We start from the raw sequence: 17207 nt of genomic DNA, 5'->3' as shown, positions 1-17207 counted from the left end.
CCATGTGTTTGTTGAGATCAACAGGTGATAACCTGCTTTGTGTATTTCATTCATTGGAAGTTAGATTAATGGATGCATGTGGTGGGACAGGACTGTTGGGTGAACTTCCCAGAACAGTGGAACTTCCTCCCTGGAGAGGTCCATTTAACACTATTGTTTCAGTTTAAAAGAGGAGCTGTGACCTGGTTAATTCAACAGCTTTTGAGTAATACTGCTTGCTGATATTTGCAGTGGGTGTTAGCCCTGATTGTGCATTTCATTTGTGAATTTAATGTGTTTTTATAAGGATTGTGAATATCTTTCTATGGTGGAGGAGACTGGGAGGCTTTTGAAGTTTTTTTTTTAAAAAAAGATTAATTGTGAGGATTACGTGAAGTACACTCCCATTTTTTATTTGGTCTCTTTGAGTCGACTTCAGTTTTTAAAAGGAAATTGGTCCATCTCCAAAATGGCACTAGCACCATGGGTAAAAGTACAAGCTATGAACTAGAATTCCCTAGTTCTGATTTCTGTTCAGAATTAACTTAAAGGGTAGCTTAGGCCTCTGCCCTCTATTTGTAACAAAATAATATCAATAGTGTTTTAAGGATTATTGAGTCAACATATTGGAAGTGCCTAATAAAGTACTATTTGAGTTCTGAGTATTATTATAGTCCATACATGACTACTGAATTGCAAGTAATGATGTTGCCAGTGTTTGTAGTTACTTGATTTGGAATATGATTTTGTTTCTTGGATATATTACAAATTGAGCCATTTCCCCAGAAGATAATCTCTGGCTGAAATAACATTTTTGTACATGTGTGGCTTGCGTTTTCAGAATGGAAGACAGCTGTGTTGTAGGAGTATGCACCAAAGTTGCTCATTGAATCCCCTTGTAACTCGATGGAAGCTCTCATTGATAGTTGTGAACTGTGTGACCAGAACACCCAACGACACAGCCTTTTGTTTATTTAATATTGTCTTCATTTGAATCAAGTATTTGACTTGTTTCTTGCAAATGTATAATACGATTGCTGTCATTGCAACCTTCTATTGTTGTTTTTTGATGGAAAGAGGAAGATTGAATTTCTAAGTGGCTTTCTGCCATGCCTCATGCTTGAAACTACATTTCCCAAGACCCAATACAATAAGACACATGCATGCAAGCATTCATTAAGAGCCTGAAGAAAATATTTGAAAAGCAGATGAAAACTCAAGAAGATAGATATTAAATATGCAGATTGAGCTGAGGAGATTTTGCCAGTCAGTCATTACGGGGTTGGGAGTGGGGATAGTGCTGGTACAAGTATGATTATGCACAGCAGCAACACTTTAAAAAAAATGCATTGATTCAAATAATAATAATAATAATAATAATAATAATAATAATAATAATAATTTATACCCCACCCACCTGGCTGGGTTTCCCCAGCCACTCTGGGCGGCTTCCAACAGAAGTATTAAAATACAATAATCTATTAAACATTAAAAACTTCCCTAAACAGGGCTGCCTTCAGATGTCCTCTAAAAGTCTGGTAGTTGTTTTTCTCTTTGACATCTGGTGGGAGGGCGTTCCACAGGGCGGGTGCCACTACCGAAAAGGCCCTCTGCCTGGTTCCCTGTAAATTGGCTTCTTGCAACGAGGGAACCGCCAGAAGGCCCTCAGTACTGGACCTCAGTGTCTGGGCAGAACGATGGGGGTGGAGACGCTCCTTTAGATATACTGGACTGAGGCCATTTAGGTTACCTTGCAGAAGGCCTGAAGTTAGGTGGCAAAAATGACAATACTAGAGGGTCATCTAACCCAACCCCTTGCAATGCAGGAATCTCAACTAGATCATCCATGACAGATGACCATCCAACCTCTACTTAAAAATTTCCATGGAAGAAGTTGGAGTCTGTTCCACTGTCGAAGAGCTCTTACTGTCAGAAATTTATTCCTGATATTTAGTTGGAATCTCCTTTCTTGTAACTTGAATCCATTGGTTTGTGTCCTGGACTCCGGAGCAGGAGAAAACAAGCTTGCTCCATCCTCCATGTGACAGCCCTTTAAATGGCTATCATATCTCCTCTGTTTCCTCTTTTCCAGGCTAAACATGCCCAATTCTCTCAACTGTTCCTCATCAAACTTGGTTTCCAGACCTCTGATTATCTTGATCACCCTTCTCTACACACGTTCCAGCTTGTCAATGTCCTTCTTAAATTGTGGTGTCCAGAACTGGACATATACTCCAGATGTGGTCTGACCAAGGCAGAATAGAGTGAGACTATTACTTCCCTTGATTGGGACACTATACTTCTGTTGATGCAACCTTGAATAGCATTAGCTTTTTATTTATTTATTTCTTTATTTTTTAAAAAATCTCTCTTGCAAGCCTGAGTTAATTCTGAACTTTGGCCCACCAGACCTTCTTCCTGCAGCTGTTGGCTACTCTTGCATACTCTTCTTGCAAGTTAAGATAGTTAAGACAGGAGTGGTGCTGCCTGCAGCCCACACACAACCATTGGGAATGCTGAAGAAAAAGAAGCAGAAAGCCTTGGTCAGTCCGTTGGGTAGGCTCAGGCAGACAAAGGTAGTTCAGCTGTTCATTAGTCTCTTTAGACACTGGCTATTTGGCATCAGACCAAACAGATGTTTACAATGAACAGCCTGGCTATGGGATTGGAATGGTGGGTATGGCAGTGCAACTTGCATTTTAGGATATCCCTTTAATACACTTGTAGATAAGCTATGAAAATACTGTGCACTATAACATAGTGCTTGTGTAAAAAGCTAGGAGGAGTTGATTAGGACAGACTTTTTGAGGGAAGGAAGAACAAGTGCAGAAGTATATTTGAATAAGGGGACTTTTCTTGGATGATATTTGCATTGGCAACACAAGTTCAACTCATGAACTGGCTTTTTTAAATGAATAATCTCAGCATAAAAGAAAAATGGCCATAATAATATAAAGATCAGTCCAGATTGTTTAATCTTTGAATGGAAAAAAGGCAGCACTCTTCAGTCATTCGCACAATGCACCTATGAGACATATCATTATTCCTATTTCACAGATGGGGAACTGAAGAGGACAGAGAACAACTTGCTCACACTAGATAACGAAATTATTGTTAAACTGCAGCTAAAACCCACAGAACTGTTAATACCTTACGTATACGTGGTTCTTTTTAAATCAATACTACACATGTAGGCTTGACAGGCATATGTCAAGAATGCTTTGATGGTGTTTCCTGCTCGGCAGGGGGTTGGACTGGATGGCCCTTGTGGTCTCTTCCAACTCTACAATTCTATGATTCTATGTACAGTAAATAAAACTTGGCCAAATGAACTTGCTTTACAAAATGTTATGTATTGGTAGGCTTTCCCAAGTAAAGTTTTCAGCAGGTATCTAAAGCAATATAGCAACATTAGGGACTGGTGCTTATACCAATAGGCAGTGAGTTTCATAGTATAGGTGCTGCCACATTAAAAGATTGGCTCATTGCAAATTTGGAATGAGCATCACATGGCATTTTAAAAAGTGCAGTTTCTACATATGGAAATTGCCAAATAAACACATAGGGCAAGGTGATTCCTCCAGCAAACTGGCCCCAAGGCTTAAATAGATTTAAATTGTGATAATGAAACCTTGATATTGGTCCAGTAACAAATCCACAGCCAGTGCAGATCTTTGAGCGCAGGAGTCATGTAGTGTCGTCGTAGTGCAGCATTCTGCTGAAATTTCCAGATCAGCCTTAAGGGATGCCCCACAGTGAGTGCATGCCTGAGATGCACTGTGGTGAAATGCCAACTCTGCTATTCTTTCCACTGCACCACTCTGCTCTCAGAAATAAAAGGTATGGCAAATTGCTGGAACAATCTATTCCACACACTGCCAAGTCCACCAATACCTGGCTGTAACTAAAATTAACATCGCTGAGTCAGTTTTACGTTCCTAAGTGCTGAGCAGTGAACTACAGCAGTGCAGTTTGCAGCACAAAACAGAAGTAAAGCTTCAGTAAGCATGGCAGGTTGCTGATTACTCTGCTAAAAATAGATTCATCAACATTTCTTCCTTATACAATTTTGATATAGCTGTTGATGGGGAAGAGCAAATAATTGGCTGGTAATGGTATGTTGAGCAACACACCCATCTGTGTTGTAGAGCCAGGTTAACATGGTGATAGCTATAAACCTCCTGGTGCAGAGCAGTCAAGAACTTCTGGGATGGCCCCTGAGTGTGTGCACATGACACAGGGTTTTGAATAGGGTGGTGCCAAAAATGTGATGTTTTGTGGGGATGGTTTTTGACAAGTATGATGCATAACCTTCAAATGCAAGTAAACCTCCAAAAATAACCTGCATTGAGCTTGCTGGTTTGTTATTTCCATTCTGCAGTGCTTGCAACAAAAATGGTGCAGAGCATCGTTCAGCCAACACACACAGATTAAAAACAATGCAAGTGCAATGCCTTAGTGTCCTATCTTGAAAGATGCTTTTGTGTCTTTAGGAACTACACAGACAGAAGTAGCTGACACCAGAAAAGCGGCATGTGCTATATTTCTCTTGAGATTTAAAGTTTGCAGCCTTCCTTTCATCCCTTCACTCTGCACGTCTTTATGAAATTGATGCTTCTAATAATGAACCATCCAGGGAGCAAAATAGCACAATCCCAAAGAACGATAACATTTCCTTAAAAAAAAAACCTGGACTTTCTAAGCATTCAGAAGTGTGCACATGAAGTAAAAGTAAAATAACAAGTAGAAAATGGTGCGGCTCAGCAAACCCTTTAGTACTCTAGCAAACAATCTTCTTCTTCTTCTTGTTGTTTAGTCATGTCTGAATCTTCATGACGCCATGGACCAGAGCACGCCAGGCACTCTTGTCTTCCACTGCCTGCTGGAGTTTTGTCTAATTCATGTTGGTAGCTTCTAATAACACGGTCCGATCATCTTGTCCTCTGTCGTCCCCTTCTCCTTGTGCCTTTGGTCTTGTACCAAGTCAGTATATATGCCCATCTAGCCTAGCATTGTCCACTGACAACAGTTCTCCAGGGTCTTGAATTGGCAGATCAAGGCGGGTGAAGGAAAAAATCTGTCCTCTCCCCCTTCTCTGAAACTGCCCTCTTATGGGTTCAATATGCAGTGGAGCATTTGTTGCAGGCTTGCATTACCTGAATTCTGTGAGGAGGGAGGTTTTGTTCCTTAGAATTCAAGAAATGGGTGGTAACTGTTCCAGTCTAATAGACTCACTGCAGATTTGTATCAGGGATCTCCGAATTGCTGGGCCGCATAATAAAACTGATGATAATGGCAAGCAGAGGTAGCTGATTACCACCTGGAACGAATGTGCTACAAAACAGACTTTTGGGACCTGTCTGTTATCTTTTGCAAAAACTCAGTTTTGTCCTTTGCTGCCATTGAACAGAACTGTCCAAATTCCATTCCCTGTCCCGTTTCATAAAAGCACACATGAATTTAAATCAATGTTTTCTTTCCTAATACACATAATAGAGCCATTAGGGTTAGTATCCCCTTCTGAGCAATTATTCTACTGCATTTTTGTTCCTTGTGTTGTAAGCTTGATTTCTTGAGGGGGAACACTTTGAAGCAGTAGTAATTCCCATGATTTAAGAGTTTTTGTTCTCCTCAGACCAATTGCAGATTTGCCACTCTTAAAGGATAGGGAAAGGTCAGCACTGATGTGTAATGAATAATATCCTGTTGCCTTGGTATTACGCTGTACTAGGAATGTTGACATAAATGCTTAGCGCTTTTACAACCAGTCAGATAAACAGAGGGTGAAGTGGATGACATGATATTATTATTTGAGGAAATGGGGAGGTGGAGAGAAGACCAGCCTCAGACAGCTGAACCATTGTTGCCCTCTGTCATCGTCTTCCAAACCCAACTGTTACAAATATATATTTTTTTCAATCAAAGAGTAGGTGAAGAAATGTTTAATATGCTGGGCATGCCTGGGGCATGTATGTGACATGTTAGTTATTATCGTACTCCTTATCACCATCACTTAAAACCCCTAGAAGAGAATTGGCTATCTTGGGAAGCTTCTTAGAAGGATGTGCACAAGGTTCTCTTTGAATTTGTATCCCTTGAAGTAGTTTTGTAGCATATGTGTAAAGAAAAGCTCTCATTTTGGGCAGTAAATGCCGTTTTAATAAACACATTGGTTTGGTTGGCTTCAATTGGCTGGCTGCCGCTGCTGGTTTTTGTGTTTGTCTGTAATTTGTCTCAAACATCCTTCAATGGACAGCAACCTGTAGTACTAGCATGTTGCCATGGCAACACCCGAAGACTTTCTGAGCCCGGAATCCTAGAACACTGGTCAACCGCTGCATAAAGCCAAGTAAAAGTAGTAGGTGGGGGGAGAAAACACTACAGAGGAGGCTTCATAACAGCAATATAAATGAAGCAGCAGCTCATGAGCATGATTAAACGTCAGGGGCAAGACAGGTCATTTGCATCACATGCTATGTATATCATCCCATTCCCTCTTCCTTTTGAAAGGCAAGTAGTATATAGGTTGTACAGCTGTGGCCTTAAAAAGTGAAAAAGAGCCACAACCCACTGTGATGCACCAAACAAATGGCAAAAACCAAAATCTGGACATTTCCTTCTTTCTTATGCTTGTCTAATGTACATTTGAAAAATAAATGTGAAATATATCTAATATATGTGAAATTTCGGATTCTGAGAACTTAATCTTCTGCTGAAAGAAATGCCAGCTGGTTTCAAGGCTGTGAATTTATAGCAATGGTGAGGAATCACTGGCTTGTAGGCTCACCAGGCCTCCCCATTCGGTTTGTGATGTTGACATGCCCATCTGCCCTACAGCTGATGTCAGGCATGACGTTAGGTGTGGTGCGGATAAAGATGTCACTCATTGTCCGAAGTGGGGTTTACAGGCATCACCAATCTGCTGATAGAGCTATGTGCAAGGAAAGCGGTTCACCTGATGTCATTGTGGACATCAGGTTGGGCCTAGAGGGTGGGTCAGAGACATAATGATCCAGCCCATCAACCAGAATCAATTTCCCGCCTTTGTTTCATAAAGAAGGCCTGGGAAAGTTATATATGATGAAGGCCAAAAAAAGTCTGGAGACTTGAGTGCCTAGGGTGCCTTTCTGTCCCCAGTATCTCTTCGTCATTCCATTTCTTCTATGTCACCTAGGAGGAAGTCAGCTTCCACCAATTTCAAGGTAATTGTTTCACAAGGTAATGTCCCTTTGGCTTGTGCCCATTGCCAGCAAGAGTGCAGCTGAGCGCCATACCAGAGATTCAGCATCAGTTCTTGAGAGTCCTGAGCTGGATTGCCTTTGTTGTTTAGTCGTTTAGTCGTGTCCGACTCTTCGTGACCCCATTGACCATAGCACACCAGGCACTCCTGTCTTGCACTGCCTCCCACAGTTTGGTCAAACTCATGTTCATAGCTTCGAGAACATTGTCCAACCATCTCATCCTCTGTCATCCCCTTCTCCTTGTGCCTTCCATCTTTCCCAGCATCAGGGTCTTTTCCAGTGAGTCTTCTCTTCTCATGAGGTGGCCAAACTATTGGAGCCTCAGCTTCAGGATCTGTCCTTCCAGTGAGCGGTACAGGAATTCCTTGGCACTGGAAGGCAGGAGGTCACAGCAAATTGCCTGCTGCTTTTAAGGCAAGAGGAGGTGAAAAGAAGTTCAGCTTTCCTCTGCAATGAGCAAATTATGCATCTGTTTCAAGTCAGCAGCAAGTCCAGCTGTGTTCTCATTGCCAGCTGAAAACACAGCTAGGTCAGACTTTTTCTCACTTCAGGTAGAAGCTGGTTGAAGGGAAAGCTAATCAAAATGCATTGTTTCATAAGAAACAACACTGATTGTGGCTATCCTTGTTTCCCCAACCAGTAATGGAAGCACACTGGATGCAGAGTAAATGGGAGTGTGTACGCAACCTTTGTCTCCGAGGCTGAACTTTTTATTATTGTGAAGGCTCAGGGGGTACCATGAATTCTTATGCTTATGGGCATTTCTCTTCCCACATTTAGACAATTAATTCTTGCCCATAGCTCTGGACTTCACTTTTTCAAATTTTATTGTAATATTTTCTCTACTGACAAAGACATTAGTTGCACATGTGGTGTGTAAAGCTGAAGGACATTATGGAGTCAGCTATACAAATAATGCCTAATAGCTTTTGGGTACCTGCATATCATTTCTACAAGCCCTCAAGCTGTTCTCTTCGCAAGCTAGCCAATATTGTGCCACTTTTGGAATCTGTCCTTAACGTTTTCATCCATTTCAGAGCACTCATTGGCATAATTGTCACTTTAATCATCTTGTTCTCCTTACTGGCATAACAAAGTGGCTGTTTAGATAACAAGCTGTGGGCACCACTTCGAAGCAAAGGCAAATGTCTCTTAACAAAAAGCTAACCAAAGAATTGTTTCACCCTTAATGACAGCAAAAGTCTCAATTTGATCTTTGTTTTACAGCATTTGGGTTGTCCTCCATGCAGTCATAAAACGCAGCCATTAACTGCGCCTTCTGAATATCTGAACAAATTACTGCAACTTTCCTACGCTTCGTTCGGTCTCTCTCTGTAGTCTCTGAATAACAATAAAATGTTAATGGAGATAAATACAGTTATCTCCCTGATGTCTAGTTTGTCACTGGAATAACAGTTTCGAAAATTGGAAGTGCATGAGTTTATATGAGCTTGGACAGCTTAGCAAAAATATAAATCTGCTGAACTGAATATAGTAACATCTTGCATCACACACACATGGTTATGTACAAAATATAAGGGCAAGGTTGGTATTTCTCACACAAGGTCTAGATTGAGAATTGAACTGAAGAAGTGGAAGGAAAAACTCCTACATAATTGTGTAGAGAGGAAAGTCAAACCAACCAGAATAGTTTTACTTTAGTTCCATGCTGACAAGATTTAAGTGTCTCGTGGACTATTGGCAGTAAATGTCGGCATCACGACAGGCACAGAAGATCATAGAGTGAGGCTTCAGAAACAGCATGCTCCTTATTATTAACCCCTGTCAACAGTCTGGCTGCTGCATTCTGGACCAGCTTCTGAACAGTCCTCAAAGGCAGCCCCATGTAACCTGTTCCACAGTAATCCAAGTGGAATGTAACTAAGAGTGTAGATGCCATACACATCTGATGTCGGGGACTGGCAAGGCTTTGAAGAGTGTGTGATGGAGGCAGGGAACCAGGGGTGTGACTCAGGAGAGGGGACCAGTGACTTACGGGGTGCCACAACGAGCGAGCCTGGAAAAGAGCAGAAGTCAGGGCAGTCTGAGGTGGAAGAAGGTGACCGCTCCATATAGCCCAGATCTGTGGACAGCTGCCTACAGTCTAGAAGCATATAATAATAATAATAACTAATTATAATAATTATATCCCACCCATCTGACTGGGTTTCCCTAGACACTCTGGCCAGTTTACAACATATCTAAAAACACAATAAAAACATCAATCCTTAAAAACTTCCTTAAACAGGGCTGCCTTCAGATTTCTTCTAAAAGTCAGATAGTTGTTTATTTCCTTGGCATCTGGTGGGAGGGTGTTCTGCAGGGCGGGTGTTACTACCGAGAAGGCCCTCTGCCTGGTTCCGTGTAACTTTGGAGAAGGGATGTTGTTCATATGCACAACCATGGTCAGAACTGAAACCACTAGAAACAGGCAAAGTTGCCTAGTTATATGGGTACACAAACCTTTTGGATAGTGTCAAAACAGTTCTTTCCTCTGAGTGAAAGCAAATTTTGTACTGCATACTTGCACCTCTGGGGGAGTGTAGGATGACAAGGATGCTCTGTATGCCTCTAAACTTACTGAAGTATGCAGTAGACTGGCAGAACCTTAATTACAGAGCAGTGCTTCTTTATTACCTGTTCCCCACTGGACATTTCTGGCTAGCCAAGAATGGGATACCAGATGTCTGCCTGTGATTATCTTTGGTCCTGAAGAGCAGTTTGGAAGGGGTCCTCTCAGCACGAGAATGTAAATAATGCACATACCAAGGGTCTTATTGGTTTGACAACAGCCAAAGTACCATAGATTGGTTCTGTCTAAATGTGTATTACTGTCTCCTTAGAACCATAAGGATTTTTTCATAAGTATTTATGCAGGGACAGTTTATGCAGAGCAAAGAATAAAAAGCATTTGTATAAATAGCTAAGTGTTTTAACATGCTGTACTGGTCCATATCTGCAGCAAGGATTGTGTTTCAATTTATTGCAGCAAAAGAACTGAGGGTTGTAGCCAATGTAAATCCTACTCAGAGTAGACCCATTTCAAATGAATAGACTTAAGTTAGCCATTTATTCCAATGGGTCTACCCAAAGTAGGTCTAACATAAATTAAGGAAACAATCCAATATGTGACTAGTTGAGTAGAAATTAGACTATGGGCGAATTCGCATAATGAGCTCCATCTGCGGAAACCCTGCCTAGGACTTCTGCTTGTGCAACAGGACTGTGCCCCACGTTCCCTGCACCCCATGAAATTGGCTTGGGGGGCAGGGGGTTGGGAGAACTCCCAGAACAGCATGCGGGGGAGGAGACACATGATTGTTCCATCTGGCAAGCTGAAACGCTTGTGCTGGCAGAATGTTCATCATAGTGCAATGTTGAATTCCACCCCAGGGCTACTGTCATTTGCACCTAGGAATAAGTCCCACTTAACTCGGCTGACTTAATTTAGAGTGAACTTTCATAGGATTGAGCTGTATAACTATTTGACTTCTGGTCAAAACATCCCTATGTTTGAAAACCTTTACCCTGAAAATATGAACAGCCCAGCTGCTGGGTCTTCTGTTCTTTGAACCCCACTGTTCTGTAACAATGCTAGTTTTTGTGCTTTATCCCAACATTGGATTCACCCTGCTTCTTGCTGGGCCTGTAGGGTGGTGTGTGAGCCGTGTTTTTTCCTGCACATTTAGCCAACGACAATATTACTGAATATCCTAGGTGAAATATCCAATTGGTATCCTTTGAACAGTAGGCAGTATTTGTGCATTTGTGCATTTTTGTGTGTCAGAGAGAGAATATAACAACAACAGCAACAACGTTTTTATTTATACCCCGCCCTCCCCGGCCAAGATCGGGCTCAGGGCGGCTAACACTGAATATAAATACAGTAAAAACATTTTTTTAAAAACAACAACAAAAACAGTTGATTAAGTTAGAATACAGTTTAAAATGCAGCTTTTAAAATGTAGAGGTTGTATTCTTTTTTTATAAACTTGCTTATGACCTGCTGCAATATAAAACTGACCTCTAACAGGCCCCGTTTCTCTCTGTTGGCTCCCAGTGGGAATTCCTCCCACAGAATGACAGCAGAATCAGGCCATTAGTTTGAAAAAGCAAATGCATGGAATGCTATAAAAAAATTGCTGTAAGTTCATCATAGTGCAATGTGCATAGTGCATACTGATTTCCCAAATGGGCAAAAAAAGCTAGCTATCAAAATGCACCATGCATTTTTAATGACTCGGGCATTCATTGTCTCAACTTTGTCTTGTCATTTTGTTTGGACAGGCAAGGCCAGCTGCGACTGTCTGTTAACATCGGGTTTCCACATGTGTGGGACTCCTGTGATTTGCTCCAGCAGACTTCTGGTTTTTCAAAAAGCAAGAGTGGAGTATGAACTACTGAAGGCAGATCTTAGATGCTCAGTAGCAACAGTATAGGATTTGGAAAGCTTTCCTCCCACCTTTTCCAAGTTAGTTCCTCCAATATGTGAAGTCAGGTAGACCTCAACTGGCTGAAGTTCTGTTTTGCTTGAAAACATGATGTGTGTAAAAAGGTGTGTGTGCTTTATTCCAAAGCTCCTTTATCTCAAAAAGTCAAAAGCTGTAACTTGGGCTATATCCTATGAAAATGGTGTGTGGGAGATTATTAGGCTTTGGGTTACTGTCTTTCCTTTTCTTCCTAGTTTTGCAGTACAATCATAGGAGATTTTTTTAATCTCTATTTTTTTAAAAAATAGTTTAATTAAATGTTTATTGGTTTAAAGATATACAAACTACATTTAACAAGCTTCTCAAACCACCTCAACACCTTGAAACTTTTAAAAAACCCTCTTTAAAAACTGGAAAATGGAAGTATTCATTATTGCTCTTGTATTTTTTTTAAAAAAGCTTTGCAATTTCAAATGTTAAAATAAATTCAAAGGAGTAGTCAAAACATACTCATCTGCATACGTGTACAGCTCACCATATATCTTACTTTATAGGAGCAGATGCTGTAACGTTGTAGCCTTTCACTTTAGCCTACGTTTAAATGCAGCAAATGCGCCTTGTTGCAGCAAATGGGCCTTATTTTGAGGGATGAACAAATCTGTGAGATTCCTTTTTCTTTCATATTGTTGATTGGCATTGCAGCTGGCTTCCTTGCCTCCATAATGATATAACATTCTTTAAGTGGCTTTCATATCTATGGAAGCCTTTAGTATGGATGTTTGGTCTCCATCTGGTCTGCTGCCGCCTTCTTGTACAGGCAGACAGATCGATTATTCTTGGTAGAGGCTCAAAGTGGCGGTTAGATCAGATGTTAACCTACACAGAGTTTTGAGTTACCAAATTGAGAAGTTGCTCAGCCATTGGATAACTTTATTGTCACAGAGGCCTATTGGCTATCTGAAAGAAAGCTCTTGTACTCATCTAAGTGTTTAATATTGTCTACCAAGGAGTTATTTTTGCATTATACTTTGTTACAAATTAAGAAAAGTGTAATAATCTGCAATTTAACCTGGAGAAGCAATCGCTCTTTGAAGGGGGCAGGACCAGAACCAGGAATTGGGAGTTTGGGGCACATGCAATGGCCCACACTGCAGCAGGGGACCCTTTGCCAAACTTTAGAATGCCCTGGCCCTTTTTTCTCCCTATTGTTACTGCCTGTTCATGTTCCCTTGGCAAGTGAGCAGTAACCTCTGCAAACCTTTATCTCTCCCTGGGAAGTGGCACAGATTGGGCCCAGAGGCAAGCAAATGGGGAACTGTAGTGGTGGTGAGGAAAAGGAGATGGGCATACAATTAGAAAGTAACTCTCCCTGAGACCATCTTGCCCAAGGGCCTCCCAAAGCCTAGAGCCACCACTAAAGGAGGAACCCATGTCAGTAGATCAACTAACAACTCTACGTTTGCAGGGGCACCAAGACTCAAGCTTTGATGAATGTGCTTTTGCCTTTGAGACATTGGTTCAAAACTGAGCATGCTTACTTAGCATCTAGTAAAGTTAGGTCTTCATTTGACATGAAGGAAACATGATCCATCCCCACCCACAAGCCCATCTTTATTCAAAGTTTTGAGAACAAACTATTCCAGCAGTGTTGGCTATCTAATTATGTTTCTTGAATCTGACAGTATTCAGAACAGTGCAAGAGGAAGTGATCCTGTCTTTATGTTGTCTCAAAAGGAGTTCCAAAATTCCAGAGCAGATGGAGCACTCCGATGTGTAATGGTGGTTGGTAACAATTTGTTTATTGCTAGTTTTGACAGTCTAGATCAGGCATCCCCAAACTTCGGCCCTCCAGATGTTTTGGACTACAATTCCCATCATCCCTGACCACTGGTCCTGTTAGCTAGGGATCATGGGAGTTGTAGGCCAAAACATCTGGAGGGCCGCAGTTTGGGGATGCCTGGTCTAGATTATAAGACCCTATGTATGGTAATGAAAAGGCCTGAGCTCTGGAAATATGAGTACTCACTATCACAAAAATGATGTCACATGTGTACTGGGGGGCAAAGAATCCTTTAATGCAGTGTGACTTTCCTCCTTCCCATCCCCCTGTGTGTGTCCCATGCCTTCCTCAAATCTGCTCCAGAGGTTTGGGGGAACCGCTAGAACATACTTAGGCCGTGCTCAGGGGTGGGACGGGGAGGAAAGTCCCATTGCACAAGTGGAAATCCTTGTACCGATAGGACTGTGATTTAATGCTACTTTGGATACAGGTGTGTGTGTGTTTCTAGTTCACTATTGTCCATATGGGGAGTAGAAAACGATGACAGACTTACTGGTGTGCTGATCACCTAACTCACACTTGCATGGAATGTATATTCATGAGGCCCACACTTGCTCCCCATTATTTGTGGGATGTCATTGCTGGGCCAAATGTCTGAATTGCCCCCCAAATCAGGGTGTGTGTGTGTGTGTGTGTGTGTGTGTGTATGTATGTATGTATGGGAACCTTTTCTTATACAACCAATTTTCTTGTTACCAAGGTTTCTCTTTCATAGGGTTGCTTGGCAACTTGATGTAATGATTTCATTAAAAGTACAATAAGAGACACAGAGCCTTAACAAACTGATGAAGGGTGTTTTGTCTAAAGCTACCTATTCTATGTTCCTTAAAAGTGAGAATTAATACCTAGACATCCCCTCTAATTCATTATTTAGTGGAAATAAATGGTCTAAGAGTAGTGTTTAGATCGCCATACTATTGTTTGCTTAAGGCTTCATATTAAGAGTGGCTTGGAAGCTTTCACATTCTCAGTGGCTGCCTATTTTGCCCTTTCATTCAGCAACATTTTCTGAAATAGTCCTCTAATAGGAGCATTTATTTCAAGCAGTGGATGCACATTTACGGTAAGTTTGCATCATGGTAGGGAGTTGGCAAGTCAAGATTGTGACATGCATTTCCATCAACTGACCTCTGAGATTCCATCCAGATGGCTAATGGTACGTGGTTGGGAACTGAAGGTGGCAATATATCTTCAGACGCTTCTATAAAAGCAGCTGCTGGGGACTTGGAAGGAATGGCTGGTTCCGGAGTGGTGCTGCTTCAGATTAATATATGGTATTTTTAGTTTCCTGTTTTATGATGGGATAGGATTGCATCATCTTATTGGCAGCAAGTCACTCAGTGCATTATTCCCATCCATCTGCTTGTCTATTCCATGCTCCTCATTTGAAAAAATAAGAAATATGTACCAGCAGCTATTATTAGCTAAATCCTGCAGCAATCTGCTATCACAGATGGTATTCTAAGCTTTTGAGGCTCAAAACCATAGAAACTCATTAGAAATAAAGACGTGAAATGGCTATGATCCCTCCCTATGCAGGTGCAACACCTGCACAGGCAGTGTAGCTCAAAGGTCTTGGTAAAGGCTCTGCCTTCCTCCCTGCACCCCTCTTCTCACAAATGAAGGCAGTGTTAGCAGGCATTTACAGGGAATGGCAGGTCTGTGTGTCCCTCCAATATCACTCTCCAGTCCTCCCCCTTCAATAATCATTTATAGAATTCTGTTCTTTTAAAAAAAATGATGGGAGAAGTAGCTGCTCTATAAATGCATTCTAAATCACCATAAATAATTTGCTTTTCGTATCATGGTAGAGGTATTCCACGGAGATAATAGAAAATGGGGAAGAAATACCTGTCAGCAGAAAGGAGATGGCCAGATACTACTTGAAATTGGTTCATAAGAGTGACAGTTGACCTCATATATGTCAGAACCAGCTAGTTGCCATTTCTTCTGCAGGGTTTGCATTGCCTAATTACAAGCCCAAAGAGAGGCCTTGCTGGATAAATTGCTCCCACTTGGCGGAAAGCTGCACATGGGAAATAAGTGTTTCAATTAAGTCAGCTGTACTTTATAGCAGTCTTTTATGAAGGGAGGACACTCGCTGGGTTTTTGCCCTTTGGAAATTTGTTTTAGAATCGGTTCATCAAGAAAGCCCTTTTGTTCCACCTCTGAAGTGGCCTGTGGTGAAATCTAGGGCTTCTTCTATATGCAGATCAGCCACTTATTGTCTCCATATGATCTCCCCCATGTATGTGATCTCATGAAGAAACTTCACTGTGAGCCAAAATAAATGGTTGGCTTGCATGTATGAAGAAGGTGTTGCAGTTCACATGCATACACAATATTGGCTTCTTGCAAATGCAAACAGTGCCACTTAGAGGCTTTCTATTTTGGAAGTAAACACTTGGTACAACGTATTGAACTAAAACCACTTCATGGCTTAACTATCCCTTTATATGACAATCCTGTGCTAGTTCTCAGGCAATTGGTAATGTAGAAATTCAGTGCATGTAATGGGGCACATGCCCACTAAAACATGTACATCCATGAACCTGACTTCCTTGACCCTTTCATCCTATAAAAGGTTTAGAAGGTTTTTGGTATGCCACACATAACTATTCATATATATTCCTGCGTATAAGACTACTTTTTAACCCAGGAAAATCTTCTCAAAAGTTGGGGGTCATCTTATACGCCCAGTCGTCTTATACGCCGGAATATATGGTACTTCCTTATATTGATATCCGACCTTTCTTCCCTCATGGAATCCAAAGGGGTGTACATGTGATTCCCAGGCACAAACCCAGAGGTGCTTAGCTTCAGCAAGATGTGCTTTCAAACCAAAGCCCAGTTTGCTGCTATGCTCAATCCATATAATTTGTAACATGCATGTTCCTGAACACAATCACTTATGCAGTATTTCTGCTGAAATAAATTCACCCTTTAATGGGCTGCCTTGAAGCTAGATCAGGCATAGGCAAACTCGGCCCTCCAGATGTTTTGGGACTGCAATTCCCATCATCCCTGACCACTGGTCCTGTTAGCTAGGGATGATGGGAGTTGTAGTCCCAAAACAGCTGGAGGTCCGAGTTTGCCTATGCCTGAGCTAAATGTTTACAAATACATATTCCACTAATATTTATTAAATATTTTTGGATTTTATTACATGTGTGTGCACATGTGCATGTTATACAGTGGTACCTCGGTTTATGAACACAATTGGTTCCGGAATTCTGTTCATAAACTGAAGCATTCATAAACTGAAGCGAACTTTCCCATTGAAAGTAATGGAAATTGGATTAATCCGTTCCAGACGGGTCCGCGGAGTACTCAACCTGAAGCGTACTTAACCCGAAGCATGGGTGTAATTGGTTCCGGAAGTCTGTTCATAAACTGAAGCGAACTTTCCCATTGAAAGTAATGGAAAGTGAATTAATCCGTTCCAGATGGGTCCGCGGCGTTCGTAAACCGAAAATTTGTAAACCGAGGTGTTCACAAACCGAGGTTCCACTGTACTCTATTCCTTTAAAAACAGCCCTTGCTCTCAACCTCCTTTGTGATTTAAAAAATTCAACACCTTGATTGACGTCATCCATTTAAGCTAAATATCGGAAGCTCGTGTTCTAGCACTATGGACAGCTCAGTAACTGAGATCATTGTAATTCTTGGCCTGTCTAGAGCACAGGGCAGGAATCTATTTGATAAAAGCCTTGAAGG

General features: G+C 41.4%; 1 protein-coding gene across 2 annotated transcripts in view; it reads left to right on the top strand.

Moving 5' to 3' along the window:
* The window catches only part of PPP2R2B (protein phosphatase 2 regulatory subunit Bbeta), a 232005-nt gene that overhangs the window by 71459 nt on the left and 143339 nt on the right, over window positions 1-17207 (top strand). The gene's annotated exons all lie outside the window — the stretch shown is intronic.

The sequence above is a fragment of the Zootoca vivipara genome, chromosome 2, assembly GCF_963506605.1.
Source record: "Zootoca vivipara chromosome 2, rZooViv1.1, whole genome shotgun sequence".
Taxonomy (NCBI): domain Eukaryota; kingdom Metazoa; phylum Chordata; class Lepidosauria; order Squamata; family Lacertidae; genus Zootoca; species Zootoca vivipara.
Note: the sequence above shows the minus strand (reverse complement) of the source record. Positions and strands in the feature narration are given on the sequence as shown.